Raw genomic sequence first — 15,066 nt, forward strand, 5'->3', positions numbered from 1 at the left:
GGTCACAAAATCAAATGTATACACGCGAAGTCACATACACACCAAAAACACGTAAACATACAAACGCTTGAGCTCTTCGCGACCACCCAAGAACATCTTAGCCCGCGATCTCGCAAACGTGATTACACCTCGGTGATGAAGTGAACGTTTTAACACTCATAAATTCTCAAACGCGATCTCAAGCGGGATCCTACAAAAATTCCCCAGCATCTATATCTTCAGCTGGACCAATTAAGAAAATACGCTCATACCATAGACAATGCGTCTCATGGCGACATGACCGGGAATTCTAGTAATATGTAAGAACCAACTCTCTGCTAGAATCTGAACCACTCACCGAAAATTAAATATCAGACTCACGGTTCGCGCGACCATTCTAGAACAAACGCAAATATGTGGATGGCCACACGGTTACAAAACTACGTCAGTATACAAACGTTTGATCCCCTCGCGATCATACAAGCAAGCTACACCCGCGATCTCGCAAACATGATTACACATGATAAGGTGCACCTCTTAGGACCTATATATTTACAAACGCGGTCTCAAATGCGATTCTACTATCGTCCGTGCAATCGCGATCATGAGTCGATCACGTCCAGAAGCCTTTTCCCTCGGTTCCAGCAGCTTAGCTTTCTCCACTCCTTCATAGCAACTGAACAGCACACTAAAAATTTGATAGCACCCTGGTGATAAGGTGGACGTCTCAGCACTCATACAAACGCGATCTCAAGCGTCAATCTACAAACACCCGCGATCGTTAATCGGGAATGTCCGGAAGATGTTATCCTCGGTACCAACAGTCAGGTCCATGCATTCAATTGGACCAAATAATAAAAAAACAAAAAAATAAAAATGAAGAAAAAAATAACCCTCATATCCACTAGACAACACGTTCCATGGTGACATGACCGGGAACTCTAGTGATATGGGGTAACTCACTCGTGTGAATAGCACACCGAAAATTAATATCAGAATGACGTTCCGCGGGACCATCCAGGAACACACGCGAATATGTGAATGATCAAATGGTTACAAAATCGGATGCATATACGCGAAGTCACACACGCGAGCACATGCGACAAATACGTTAACATACGAACGCTTAAACCCATTCGCGATCATCCACACCTTCCTACGCCCGCGATATACCGGTGATAAGGTGAACGCTTTAGTACTTACAAACGCGGTCTGAAACGCGAACCCACAAACGCCTGTGTTCGCGCAATCATGATCGGTCACGCCTGAAAAACTCTACCCTCCGTCCTAGCAAACTTAGGTCCATGGACCAAAAATAACGCTCTTATCCACCGGACAACACGCTCCATGGCGGCATGACCGGGAAATCTAGTGATATGGAAGAATTCACTTTCTTCTAGCATCTGAATCGTACACCGAAAATTAAGTATCAGATTCAAGGTTCGCGGATGATCATCTAAGAAGACGCGAATATGCGAAAGGACACACGGTCATAAAATAGAATTTATACACGCGAAGTACATAGTCGTTAGCAAACGCGACATACAAACGCACACGCGATCGAATACGTTAATGTACAAACGCTAGAGCCCTTCGCGATGACACACGCGATCGCGAAGTTTTGTCTTTAGCAGTGTTTTAGTGAGTGACATTGCCCGCCTTGTATGCAATTGTAGTGTGTGATTCTGACGGGGAGCCCTTCCGAGAGCCTAACTCTACAGCTCCAGTAGGACAACTTTCTTGAAAAAAGAACTTTGAAAAAACCATATCAAATTTTTTTACAATTCTGTTATCACTTTTGTTATATTTTTCGTTATTTTAACAACTAAACAACCGGTTTTATAACAGGTTCTGTTACGAAATATTTTTTATAATTAATAATTCTTTTATAATTTTTTTATGTCCCTCTGATCGGTAGAAGCAGAAGGTCAAATTAAAACGTATTATCATATAGGGGAACATGGGGAGACTTGACCAGGTTTTCAGCTAAACCTGCATAACTCTCTAAAAAAGTTTTCAATCCTTCAAAACTCATTGACATATGATGTGCAAAGGTATTGTGCGTGATCATGATTTTTTGCCGAATTTTGAATTTATTTTTGCAAAAGTTATAAAAAAAAATTCTGTGAACGTTTTTTTTATCAAGTCTCCCCACTGCGGGGAGACTTGACCAAGGCCTGGGGAAACTTGACCAAGAGAATTTTTAAAAATCAGGACAAAAAATAATGGCATAAAAAATTCTGTAATCATTTTTTCCATATTGTCGAGATCCTTAGGTAGCAGTAAAAATATAAAAGCGTTGCATTTCATAAATTTCGATTTTTTAAATGCATTTCCTTTTAAGGATTATCTGTACTGCTTGCACTGCATATTCACACGTTACGAATTTCGCCATATTAGTACTAACTTTGATTACTAATACTAAAAAATATAGACAGGTGTTCGAGGTAGTATTTTTTGTGGCATGATTAGTATTACCAGTAGATACCAAAACATAGTAAATATCAGAAATTTTGTATCTTTCTTCAGTTTATTGCTACTTGATCAAGTCTCCCCAACATTGGTTCTTACGTTCTATGTCGTGCAATTTTAGTAATAACTATTCCAATGTTCCGATTTATGTAAAATCGTTTCACTATTTCATAAGGAATAAGATTTGATATAAGTACTTTAAAAATAATTATTAGGCGGGTAGATATGTCCATACAAAGTTTGCTAAAAAATACATAATTTAAATCAAATTTATTTGTTACGGAACATTTTCCTTAAGGAAAGGAATTTTCAATCCAAACTTTTAAAATTACCTTAAGGGATCGAAACAAGCATACAAATATTTTTGAATTTTTTTAAGAAACTAGTAGAATACGTCATAGCTAATAATAGAATTCTGTGCTTGGTCAAGTCTCCCCATGTTCCCCTATTCCTTGTTTGGACGTCAGTCTTTGTTTTTTTTCCGTTTTCAAGGATTTTTATGAACGTGTCCACTGGAAAACAGACAGAGAAAGAATGACCGGAACGGTGAGAATGAAAACACGGTGAAAATTCACCTTTATTGGAAGCACTGAGAAAAGATATGTCCTCAAGCAGGAATTGAACCTTGCGATTTCCCAGTCTCTAGTTGGGTGCGTTAACCACTCCGCCATCGAGGAACTGTGATAATGCCATAACATATTCCCAATAGTATCGTGATCATCGCCGCAGCCTCCAATACCTCCTAATTGAACCATCGACCTCCCAATGTCTCCTATAAGCAGATCGTACCTCTCCCTCTCATCGATTGGGCCAAATCTCTCTCGTTATCTATTTTTAGGTCCAGTGGACTGCGCTCAGGCTTGAGATATTTACTATCACTGTTTGCCCCCTTAGCTAACTCAGTCGTTGCCAGACTTTGGCAGGGAATAGAGCTATGGAGAGGCATGTTGATGTCTGCCCTCAAAGCCTATCGGCAGATGCTAACGACAAATCCGGCCGTTGGTGGAATTAATATATTCCTTGTTTGGACGTCAGTCCTTTTTTTCCATTTTCAAGGATTTGTATGAACGTGTCCACTGTAAAACATACAGAGAGAGAATGACCGGAACGGTGAGAATGAAGAAACGGTTGTCATAGAAACCGCTTGATAAATCCTAGACGTTTGATGCTATAAATTTAAGTTAACCAGCAATTTTTTTTTAATCTGCTGTAATTCTAAAACTTTGTCCGCGGAATCATCTTTCAATTTCTCAGAGAAAAGAGTTCATTTTAAAATTTTAATTTAGTCATGCGTCAATAATTATTAGATCGTGGGAAATATTCATTCACGTCCTTCAAAGTCAATCCATGAATATAATCGGTCTAATGAATAAAATTCGCGGATTAAAATTTCAGTGTGTTCTAGAAACAGTAAAGTTTTTAGCCCATCCCATATCGATTCGCTTAGTTTGTTTTTGAGCTCTTTAGTAGCAACTTGAAAATTAGTGCCATTGATTGAAAATAGCTTCAACGAAGATTCTCGGCAACAGATGCCTTCGACCAAAAATAGTTTAAAGTGTTTTCAAGTATTAACTAATGTGTTAAGTAGTAATAATGATTAATGTGTTTAGTTAGTCAGGGTTGTGGGAGAGCATTAAGGGAGAACTGCAGTTTATTAGCATAGGGCTGTGACTTTAGAAAATTTTCCTACAAAAAAATCGAACGGGGTCAACTGACACGATATTGGTCTCCAATTCATGTCAAAGTAACGAGTGCACTGATCAATTTGGTGTCGTGCAGGATCTATAGAAACCGGATTGTACGTAAAATCCGTTGTCGAAGCTTTATTATCTATTGGTGATATTGCGTCGGACACAACAAAAATCAATCAATTTTTCTTCCGAAATATTTTCACCACCAATGTATGTACGGGAAACTTTCTGTGATGCCCTTACCGTAATGTTATTGAAAAAATAAAAGGGCCAAACTACAAATATGTTTTGTTATGAAAAATACCTAGGGTGATGTGCCTATTATGGTAGTAGAGCCTATTGTGACCCTATTTCGTACCCCTTCGTTTCGAACCAAGCATATGAGATAATGACACTATCGATTTGGCTAAAACAGGTGAGAAAAAATAAGCTCAAGTTTTATTCTTTATTTTATGTGCACATATGTATTTAGAACTATCCTCTAAATCCAACTTTTAATTAAAACAAAATCACCTTATTGAAATATCTACTAATCCGCCTCACTCACGTAGTGAACCGAAACTGGATGCAACGGCGCTTAGCAAAATAAACACTTACGAGCCAGCATTTACCGCCTCATATTTCGTTATTTCAGCACAAATATACTAAACATTGCACTGATACATACCTTTAGTTTAGCTGGAGAATCTTTTTACGATAATTTCACTTTAAAATCACTCGTCAAACACTAGAATAGGCCTAGTGTTATAATAGGATAAAACTAAATACGGGGGTTCCTATTATTGGCATGTTTTGTTGATACACTACCACAATCAAAACCAACTTTTTGTATCCATCATACAGAAAAGAATCACCAGTGCGGCCAAACCAAAACATGAACTTGTAAATATAATGTAATGCAATTTCAGGTATAAGTAATCAATTACTTCAAGTTATTCAACTAATTGTTGATTGCAGATATTTTATTTTCATCTGCACACACAATTCGGATCGGGAGAAAGCAATGTATGATGTGAAACTTGTCATTCCAGTTGCTAACCTTCGAATGGTTTTTTCTGCGTGCGCAATTCTGGGCGCTCTTCTACTAACAGCTGATGAGTTTCATTGATGTGCGTGATGTTTGCGTTTGTTTTGATCGGCTGAAAAAAGCAGAATGATTCGTTTTACAAATCACACGTTGGCGTCCATGATCTGGATACCTAGTTAGAATCGACGCAAATGAGGCATTGCGTTTCAACTAGATTGTTTTTCGATGAGGTGGAAATTGGCACACCCATGAGGCGATAATTGGATCGTTGAGGTAGGAATAGATGCACAGAATGGAACATTTATTTTCATTTATGCTGAAAATTGAGGCAATTCTGCTAAATAAGCATTATATAGATGTTTAAGAAACAGCACACTGATACTTTATACCGAGAAAGGTTATAGATAATATGGCTTCTTTTAAAGTTGTTCAAAAAATAGTGCGATCCTCTCCCTAATGGTGCCAAAATAGGCTCATCACCCTATATATCGAAAATTATGAAAAATTCGCCAACTCGTATAAAACATTCTGCCTTGAATGATCTGCAAGTAAAACAAAATTATCTTTGAAACTTAAAATTCCAAATTTTTTCGGCAAAAAAGACTAAATTGAACCTGTTGAGACTGCATATTGCTTCCCTAAAAATAGAAGGAATATGATTGAAAATTGCGTTTTCCGTTTGTCTCTAGTATGTCAGGCTCGGTTTTTATGAGCATTTCAATTTTTTGTATGGTATGGTCTGAGCTCATTCCCAGTAGAGGTCAATGGGATCTTATAAGATGAAAACTCTCTGGTTACATCTTCCTTGGTCACCTTGGTGAGAAAAGTAAAGCCGATCCATCTGATATCCAGGGTTCAGATGGTGAAGTCGCTTCTCCGGTGTCGATGATAGGCACTCAGTGCGGAAAGAAACCAATAAATTTGAATAGGACATGGCAAGACGACGTCATTGTTTACATGGCAGTAGTATTTGAACCAAATTTCTTGTACAGGATAGAACCAAGTTTCTTGTACTGGGTAGACTGGACTAAGTGACCTTTTGTTGATTTCGAGAAAAACGTGTTTAAAATTTGAATCGCAGCGTTATAATTCGAAAAAGTTTCTTACTTATGTTAACATATTCCAAAAGAGGCGAAAGTCGAATGTAGCTCCAGAGATTCTTATTCAGTGCCATTATGTTACTTTTTGAGATTTTGAGACTTAGTGCGGTCTTACTTAACACCGATCAATTGTTTGGTTAAAATTGGTCTGACAATTACTTGGACCTATCAATATGAGCGGCACAATTCATTTCAATGCAGGTCATGCAAACTAGTCAGAGTAGAACACACTTCGAGAAATATCAAAAAACTTAGTTATATTAGTAGTTATTTGAGCAAATTTGCTATCTATGGGTACTCCACGACTATTGAAACACCCAACCTACGAGAAGTTTTGATGCAGTTAAGTTTATAAATATTTACGCACATACAAGTTGTCTTTCCTAATGGTAGATAAATTCAATCCTCTTTACTAACGAGGAACACCTACGTCCATGACCTACACATAGATACTTGCAGCAAACCACCCATATGGACTCTCATGCCCTCAATTGATTGGCATCATCTGTACCTTGGCATCTAATACAAACAAAAAGCTCAGCTAGATCATTGTCACCTGCACCATACGCCACACTCTCAGTGTTGTGGATTCTGAAACCGGTTCAGCCGCTAACTTGTTCCTCGCGATGAGTACGAATGAATGCCCTTTCATAGCCGGCTCGGTCCAGTCTTGCATGAACGATCAACAATAGCAAGGTTCGACACCTCCGCTGCTGCCAAGCAGCTTCAATGCTAATTATCCTCTGACGAGCGTACAATTTGCAGATGATGCAGAAGCGTGCAGTTAAAGCATGGATGTCGGCCGGCATCGCCTTATTCAGATTTCCCGGTGCTGTGTTTGTTGTGCTACATGTACCACCTGCTGTAATAATAATAGAGCTGTAGTAAACCGGCGACTGTGTACGATCCAATTAAACAAAACAAATCACGAAACGCTGAAACCGGTAAAACAGCATAGAAGCATACATCGATCGCTAAGCTTGCTTTGTAACGTTTGGTAGAAATGACGTCGGGATGAAAAAACGTTTGGTCGATGGGATGTTTAGCCGAAAGTATGTGTTGCCGACTGTTATGTGGCCCTATCATTCGTTGGTAACATATGCACGCACATTTCCACCAATTTAGGAACACATCCTAGACTAGTTCAAGCGTACTTACAAGTAGAAACATTATCGTACGTCATTGTACTGGTTCCGTTGCTAATTTCAATCGTTTATAACAATGCGCTGTGGTCCGAATCCACAATTTAGGGGGAAGAAAATGTTACTTATTAATAATGTCCTCAGTCATCACTGTACTAGCAAGAAAACTGTACCCATGCGATGACAAACTTGGTTATAATCCTGTTATCTGTAATCTGCAAAGATGATAGCATAATATCAAAATGATAACAACGATAACGAAAACCGATGAATGTGAGGTCATTCTGTTATCCGCATATGATCGGGTACCACAAAGGCCTTACGCAATTTTTCAATATCGTTACCTGTACATGGCGCGTTTTTATCTTGGGGTAACAGCCAATAAATTCTAATCCAACTGAATGCAATTAACGATTGGGAAGCTGAGTTCAGAATTGGTTTTTGCATTTTCAGCGAATATTAGGCTTCATTCATTCCGAATAACGAATCAAATTTTTAATGGTTTGACCGGACTATAAAAATTACAGAAAACAAACCAAAAATCAACAAGTATAGTCGAAACGACGAAATGATAGTGGAAAATTTGAACATTTTAGTGTCTGATGTTTGAAACCGTGCGAGCTATTATCGCACGAAAATAACAAACCAAAAGCATGCAAATTTCATTCTCATCAGCACGGTTCGATGTAATAACAGCGTGAAGGTTAAACTAATTGATCGACACTGCAGTAAATCAATTCATCGGAATCCGCCGCCATACATATCTGTCGATGTTGGTTCCTGTTTATTCCGTTCAAATTTGCAACTTCATTAAAAACAGCGATGCATGACGCTTGTTAGCATTTAGATGACTCTCAGCATATTGTGACCGGTATATTTACCGTCGTGTTCGAGTAGGGTGATAATTCAAGGGTTTTTGTGTTGGTCATTTTTCAATATGTTTATAAATGAATGCTCAAAAAACATCAAAACCATATACCATTTATCTCATTATCAACACGCTTTTCAGAACTTAAAATCGAATTCAATATTGCACAGGCATTGAATCTTTTTTGAAGTAGAATACTTCTAACGTTTCAATATGGGGTCCCGTTTCAAAAATTTCAGTTGAGAAATTTTCCCAGAAATTTTTTTTTTGAAATGCGGGTATCTTCCGTTCTACTAGACGAAATTGCAATATTGTTGCACTATCTGATCGGAAATTTGTGCACGTATTTCCTATTAAATTTCGGAACTAGTGCGAGGAAAATGCGCAATTTGATAGCATATCCCACGCAGAGCCGTCAAAAAGGAGCATGTAAGCGTTTCGTTACATACGGGAATGTTACACGGAAAACCGATTCAACACAATTTCAACTAAAAAATTAGTTGAGTTTTTGGTTTCGTCTAGTTAATATTTGGGCGAACTAAATTTTTGTTGAAAACAATAATCCAACGTTGTTGATTTGATGCTGTCAATTTCAGTCTGGACATGAACGTTTCAGCCTAGCACAAAACTTAAAAAGCCTACCTGAGCTGAAGCTTGAGAAGCTTGTCTCAGCTTGTAACGCTTGTTTTAGTTCAGACTCAATTGCATATGCCGTTACACTACCTTTTCAGCCAAGACACATACGACTGGAATTCAACTAATCTCATTGTTGAATTAAACTGCTTCATCGTAAAATACAACATAGGATATTTCAAACGTTTTGTTTCACCGACCGACGGATGAAGGTATGGAATTAAATTGTGGAAATACTCCGTATGCCAGTAATTCACACGTAAATATAATGTAGAGTTATTTTTCTCATAATGTTATCTTTTTATAAACTGCACTCTTAAATGAGACGAAATAGCCAAAGCTATTTAAGGATTGTTGGTAATTGAATGATGATTTCAATTTTAGATGAAAGAAATAATTTTTATTTCTTTTCTATTTAGACAGCCAGCACTGCAAAAAATCTTCATACTTATTCCAAATCTAGTTTGGAATCTCAAAAGATGAAAAATAATTATCATATTGCATATTACATTTGTTAATAACTGAAATTTTACTATATAATCGACTAAATCCGAAATAGAATGATTTTGACAATTTTCGACAGTACGTTCAACTTTCAGTATACCTACATGTATTGAAAAAATGTCAATCAAAATCATTCCTTTATTGAAATGTTTTCTAAAGAAAAACTAGGTAAAACCAAAATGAGGTCAGTTGAATTGCTGATTTTTGTGTACTGGTAGTTGCGTCCGGGCTAAAACAAGCTTTCCAAGCTGAGACAACTACCTACCTGCATAACCGTTATGCCCAGCGTGTATGAAATAGTTATTGTCGCTACCTTGATGTATTTCAGTAAGGTGTGCCTCTTGGCTACTTTGCTGTCATTTCGTATGATGTGTGTCTTGAATCAAAATCAATAATAATTTTCAATAACTATTATTTGAGAATCTCGCAAAATTAAGAGAAAATTTAGTTTCGTTTTTCATTTTTCTGTTAAAATCAACTAATTAGGAAAACAAGAATTTGTTTTGTTATTTTCTTCATCGAATGGTTTTCAGTGTATATATACAGGTCACGCGAGCTTGTTTTGTATCAGTGGGTGCTCGCTTACCACACGAGCAACATGCTCGTCCGGACGGTACAATGAGCGGTATCATGTTTGCGTTCCCGTACCAAGCGTCATCGCAAGGTTCTTCGTGATAAAATCCAGGGAATCACCAAATCTGCCATTCGGCATCTGGCTCGTCGTGGTGGTGTAAAATGCATCTCCGATTTAATCTATGAATGCTGATGGTGTGCAGGAAAATGTCACCCGAGATGCCGTGACCTATACTGAACACGCCAAGCGCAAAATCTCAATGAATGTCGTCTATACTCTGAAGCGGCAGGGACGCACTTTGTATGGATTTGGAAGTTGAAAAGGTAGAACTCACTTGTATCATTATAAAAAGGCCCTTTTCAGGGCCACCAAACTCATTTCAAAGAATAAGTTTGCATTTTCTGTTTCATGGACTGTTTCTCCCTGGAGAGCAATTTGGGTTAAACCCTAAATTATGATTTATTTCAGTACGCAAATTGCAAATATGGTCAGAAACAAACTGGAGTGAAGTGGAAAACATTTTTACTAGGCGCATTCAAAAAAGGTTTCAATTCTCAAACATTTTACCAAGGTGCCGTATTACATTACTCTCTTTACCCTGAGTGTTCGACAATCTCCGAATTGGAAACACAATTTCAATTTTGTTCTTTATCAAAAATATATGGTCGGCCAACGAAGGGGTGAAGCTACGAAGAACACATATTGAGGACAACACAAAAAAGGACGAGCTTACATTGTGTTGTAGTCAGGTATAAAAACTCAGCATGCTGTTGCTCACGCTCAGTTCGTTTCCAGCATCAGCATGCAGCAGTTCGTTTGCAGCATCTCCCGCAAAATTCAATCCGCCGTCCGTTTGCTGCTGTCAGAAGAGTTGGCCAAGCACGCCGTCTTAGATGGCACCAAAACTGTTACCATATACACCAGCTCCAAGTAAATTTCGAACACTGTCCAAACAAAAGGCCCCTTTTCAGGGCCATCAATTTATTGACAAAGAATGAAATTGAAGTTTTGTTATTACAAGCATCAGAAAGTGGCTTGTCAAGAGCGTTGGATGGTAAGTGAGCCACTTGTGAACAATACCGTCGCTTTCACGTAGAATGGCACAAAATCAAAAGTTATTTGTGATTTATAGACAGTTTAGTGCAATGATTCAATTTACAAAAATCGAACGTTTTCTAACGTTTCGATATAGACGCTCCGTTTCAAAATTTTCGGCCAGAATGCTGCCTGTTTTTTTAAACGTGAAAATCTGCTGTTGTATTGAATGAAAACCTTGGATTTTTGCGCTGATTGGAAATAGTTGTGACTAATTCTGTAGAATGTACAATTACTGAAAATAACGGATTTTGTGAAAGCAGTGGTTGGTCAGTACAATTCGATTCCAAGCGAGCCAGGCTAGTTTTCGCTGGAAGGTCCACCTCTGACAATAGAAGTAAACTATTTTATTTTGAATTCAACCACAACTTACTTGAAAACAGCACAGCTAAAAAACTTTTGGGAAAAACGCGCAAACCTAAATTTTCCACTATAATGGAAACTGCCGGTGCCCCCGCCGCACAGCATCATCAAGATTGATAGTAATTCAAACCGGGAGGAAAGAGGTTGTAAGGCAATGGAAAACGAAAATTTCATTTATATCTTACTGGAATATAATTGGCTGGTCCTGAAAAGAACTTGTTGGTTTGTGGTTTATTTTGGGTCACAATTTAGGCCTGCTCGATTACTGATAGCTGTGAATTTCTCGCAGGGCGACAGTTTCTGTTCAGTAGTGATGAGACTTCCTAACGCCAACCGTGACTGGGGCACTTTTACACGGCCTTCGTTGCCAACCAGCCCCCTGTCAAGGACGACGTCTCTGTACAGCCAGCATCACTGCCATGAAAGGCAAAACATTGATTTTGAACCGAATGATTAGAAGATGTATTTAGTTACAAAATGTCGATTTTCTGAATCATATGATATTAAATCATCCCACAAGATGCAAAACGTCGTGTGGAATGCTTGAATATCGAGCATAGTGCCGAACATAATTCTTTGTTTGGGGCTTTATAGCTATAACGCCCCATATATGTAGGTCGCTGTCAAACTCCATATGATGGTATAGGGTTGCCAGGGGGCTGTTGCCAACTGCTTGCGGGGGCCTTATCTCCGGTGGACTTACGAGCGGTTTGTTTGGTACAGGCCATGTAGCGAAAAATGCTGATCTGCTACTTCTCTGATGCTGGTAGTAGGACGACGGTCAAACGCTCGTTTTTGTGCATTCATTCATAAAAGTTCAACAATATTTTCAAAGAATGTTGCAAATTGTCGACTTGATTATTCCAAAAATACTCCAAATAAACTATGAATGTGCTAAAGTCGACAAAATCGCATAGAAATTGCTTATTCCAGAGCAGAATTTACCGGTCTAAAGTGTATTCTACTTCATTCCGGTTATGTCTCCGACATTACCCACCTATCTTTTTTTTATTCAACTATACAGGGTGTTTGGTTCAAGATTAAGAACCTCTCGAGGGATGATTGATTGTCATATTTGAAGAAAAAATCGTTCTATACTTACCATCAAATCTCAACCGTTACAGAGTTATTGAACTTTTTGTGTAAAAAACTTATTTATCTTAAAATACCTCTAACTCGAAAAGTATACTTCGTATTTTGAATCTTTTAGTTTCATTGGAATTGTGAGAAGATTTTCTATTGAATGGTTTTCTCATATCTTTCAGTTAACCAGTTTTAATTACCTTTAAGTTGTAAAGTGGTTAAAAGATGGCGCTTTTGATGAGGTTTTTGTTAATTTTCTCAAAATAATGAACTATGATTATAGCAATAAGATGATTCATAATTTGTTCTTCAACATCATGTTCCTATCTCTTCTCGTTTCTTTGTAATTTCATTACAAAACTTTTCCTGTAATCGACTTGCAAGTGTTTAAAAGACTCTAATCTAAAAAATATGCTTTATATCGTTATTTCCAAGTTTTCATTGGAAAGCTGAGAAAATTTTCTTTCGATGTATGTACAAATATCCTTTAGTTAAGTGTACTGAATGGCTTTTTACTAGTAAAATAACTCAAAATTGGCGTTTTTTGGAGAGTTTTGTAATAATCCTAATTATTATTCAACTAAATTTATCCTTACTATTTTTCATTTGGTGTCCCTTAACATTCTCTATAACTTGTTGTTTGACACTTTATCCCCATCGCTTTTTATTTCGGTGCCATTTTATAGTTAACACAGCATGACTTCACCACAATTGTAGTGGGTTCGAAATTTGCATATGAAGCGGGGTGATAAAAATTATTTTGCTTCGAAACTAAAAGAGATAATTGTATGGAGTCAAAGAATGAATTGTAGAACTTGCTGAGATGCATTATTTCGATGATAATAATGGTGATGTTTATTATTTATTTTTTTAAGTAAATTAACGAAAATGTTAAAAATAACATTAACTTTAAAGTAATTTACTTCAAAAAGAATACTAAATACACTTAACTGAAAGGTATTAATACTTTTTTCTCTGCAAAATCTGTCTAGCTTTCGAATAAAAATAAGAAAAGGTACAATAAGTGCCATACTTTTTCAAAAAGAGCTGGTATTGAAAATGAGATAAATATATCAAAGTTCAATAACTCAAACACATGAAAACAAGAAAAGATAAGTGTATCATGTCAAAGAACAAATTATGCAGCTCTTCAAGACAAACAATCTCTATTACTAACATGGTGATGTTAACTATTAAGATTTTCGCGAAATGAACGAAAAATCAATCGAAATTGTTAAATTTTATGTAAATTACTGTGAGAAGGTTACTTAACCTCATTAGCTGAAACATGTTGGAACATCATTCAATGGGAATTTTTTTCACCTATTCAATGGATCTAAAAGATTTGAAATACAAAGTATACTTTTTGAGTTAGAGCTATTTTAAGACAACTAAGTTTTTAACTCAAAAAGTTCAATAACTTAGATTTGATGGCATGTGTAGAACGATTTTTTTTTTTCTCCAAATAAGACAGTCAATCATCCCTCGAGAGGTTCTTAACCATGAACGAAATACCCTGTATAGTTTAATCATCAGATCCTGCGGTTTAATAATATTTTGATTGTTTATGTATAGCTTTCAAATGGTTTACAATATCGCCTTGATAACAAAGAGAAAGTTACAGGAAATGTTTTGGGCCTTTTGAAAAACCTGTTGTTGTTAATGGAGAAACGCGAATAACTTATAAAAATGTCATAATAAAACAAGAAAATTGTGTTGTTAAAACAAAATTTAAAATATCTCCGGAACTATGTATTATAAACATATTTCAAAAGTTGTTAGGAAAACTTTTTTATTGAAAGCTTCTCCATGATCCAAATATACTAAAAAGTTTTTTTTATGACTTTAAAACGACAAACATTAGGTTGCTGACATCTTATGATGGGATAACGCGAACAACTTTTAAAAGGGACATAATTACGTGAATTAATTGTTTTTGTTCGAGCAAAATTCCAAATATCTGGCAAACTACCGCATTTTGAAACATTTTTGTTAAATGCCTTTTGATTTCAAATGATACTTAAAATTATATTCTGTTATAAAATTACAGTTTTGTATGTCAATTAGTATGCAATTTTAAATCTCTACTAATCGAGTCAAACTTTTTTTTGCGAATTTTATGAATTAATAAATTTGCGAGGCAATTGGAAATAAAATGGACAGGGTAAATTTGCCTGTTATGGTCAATATAAATGCCCAATTCTCCTTGATTATTTACAATAGGACTGGTGGTATCCAACGGGGGAAAAACGATCGGAAATGGTGAGTGAAGCTAAGCAATCATGTGAAAAAATTCCCCCCAGAGGCGAGATTCGAACTCGCAATCTTTGAGACCCCGGTCCAATGCACTAACCCTTATTCTATCCCTGGGTATGGTGACATCCCAGAAAGAACATATGATTATCCCACTGGCGACGGTGATCGTACCCTGCCTGCAAAGCGAGAATCACACACAATGGCAGCTGATCACCCCAACACATTTGATCTATTTAATTTCCCCGCTAGATACCAAGGCCCGAGTTTTTATTATCGTCT

Source organism: Topomyia yanbarensis, unplaced genomic scaffold (genome assembly GCF_030247195.1).
Source record: "Topomyia yanbarensis strain Yona2022 unplaced genomic scaffold, ASM3024719v1 HiC_scaffold_80, whole genome shotgun sequence".
NCBI classification, from domain to species: Eukaryota; Metazoa; Arthropoda; class Insecta; order Diptera; family Culicidae; genus Topomyia; species Topomyia yanbarensis.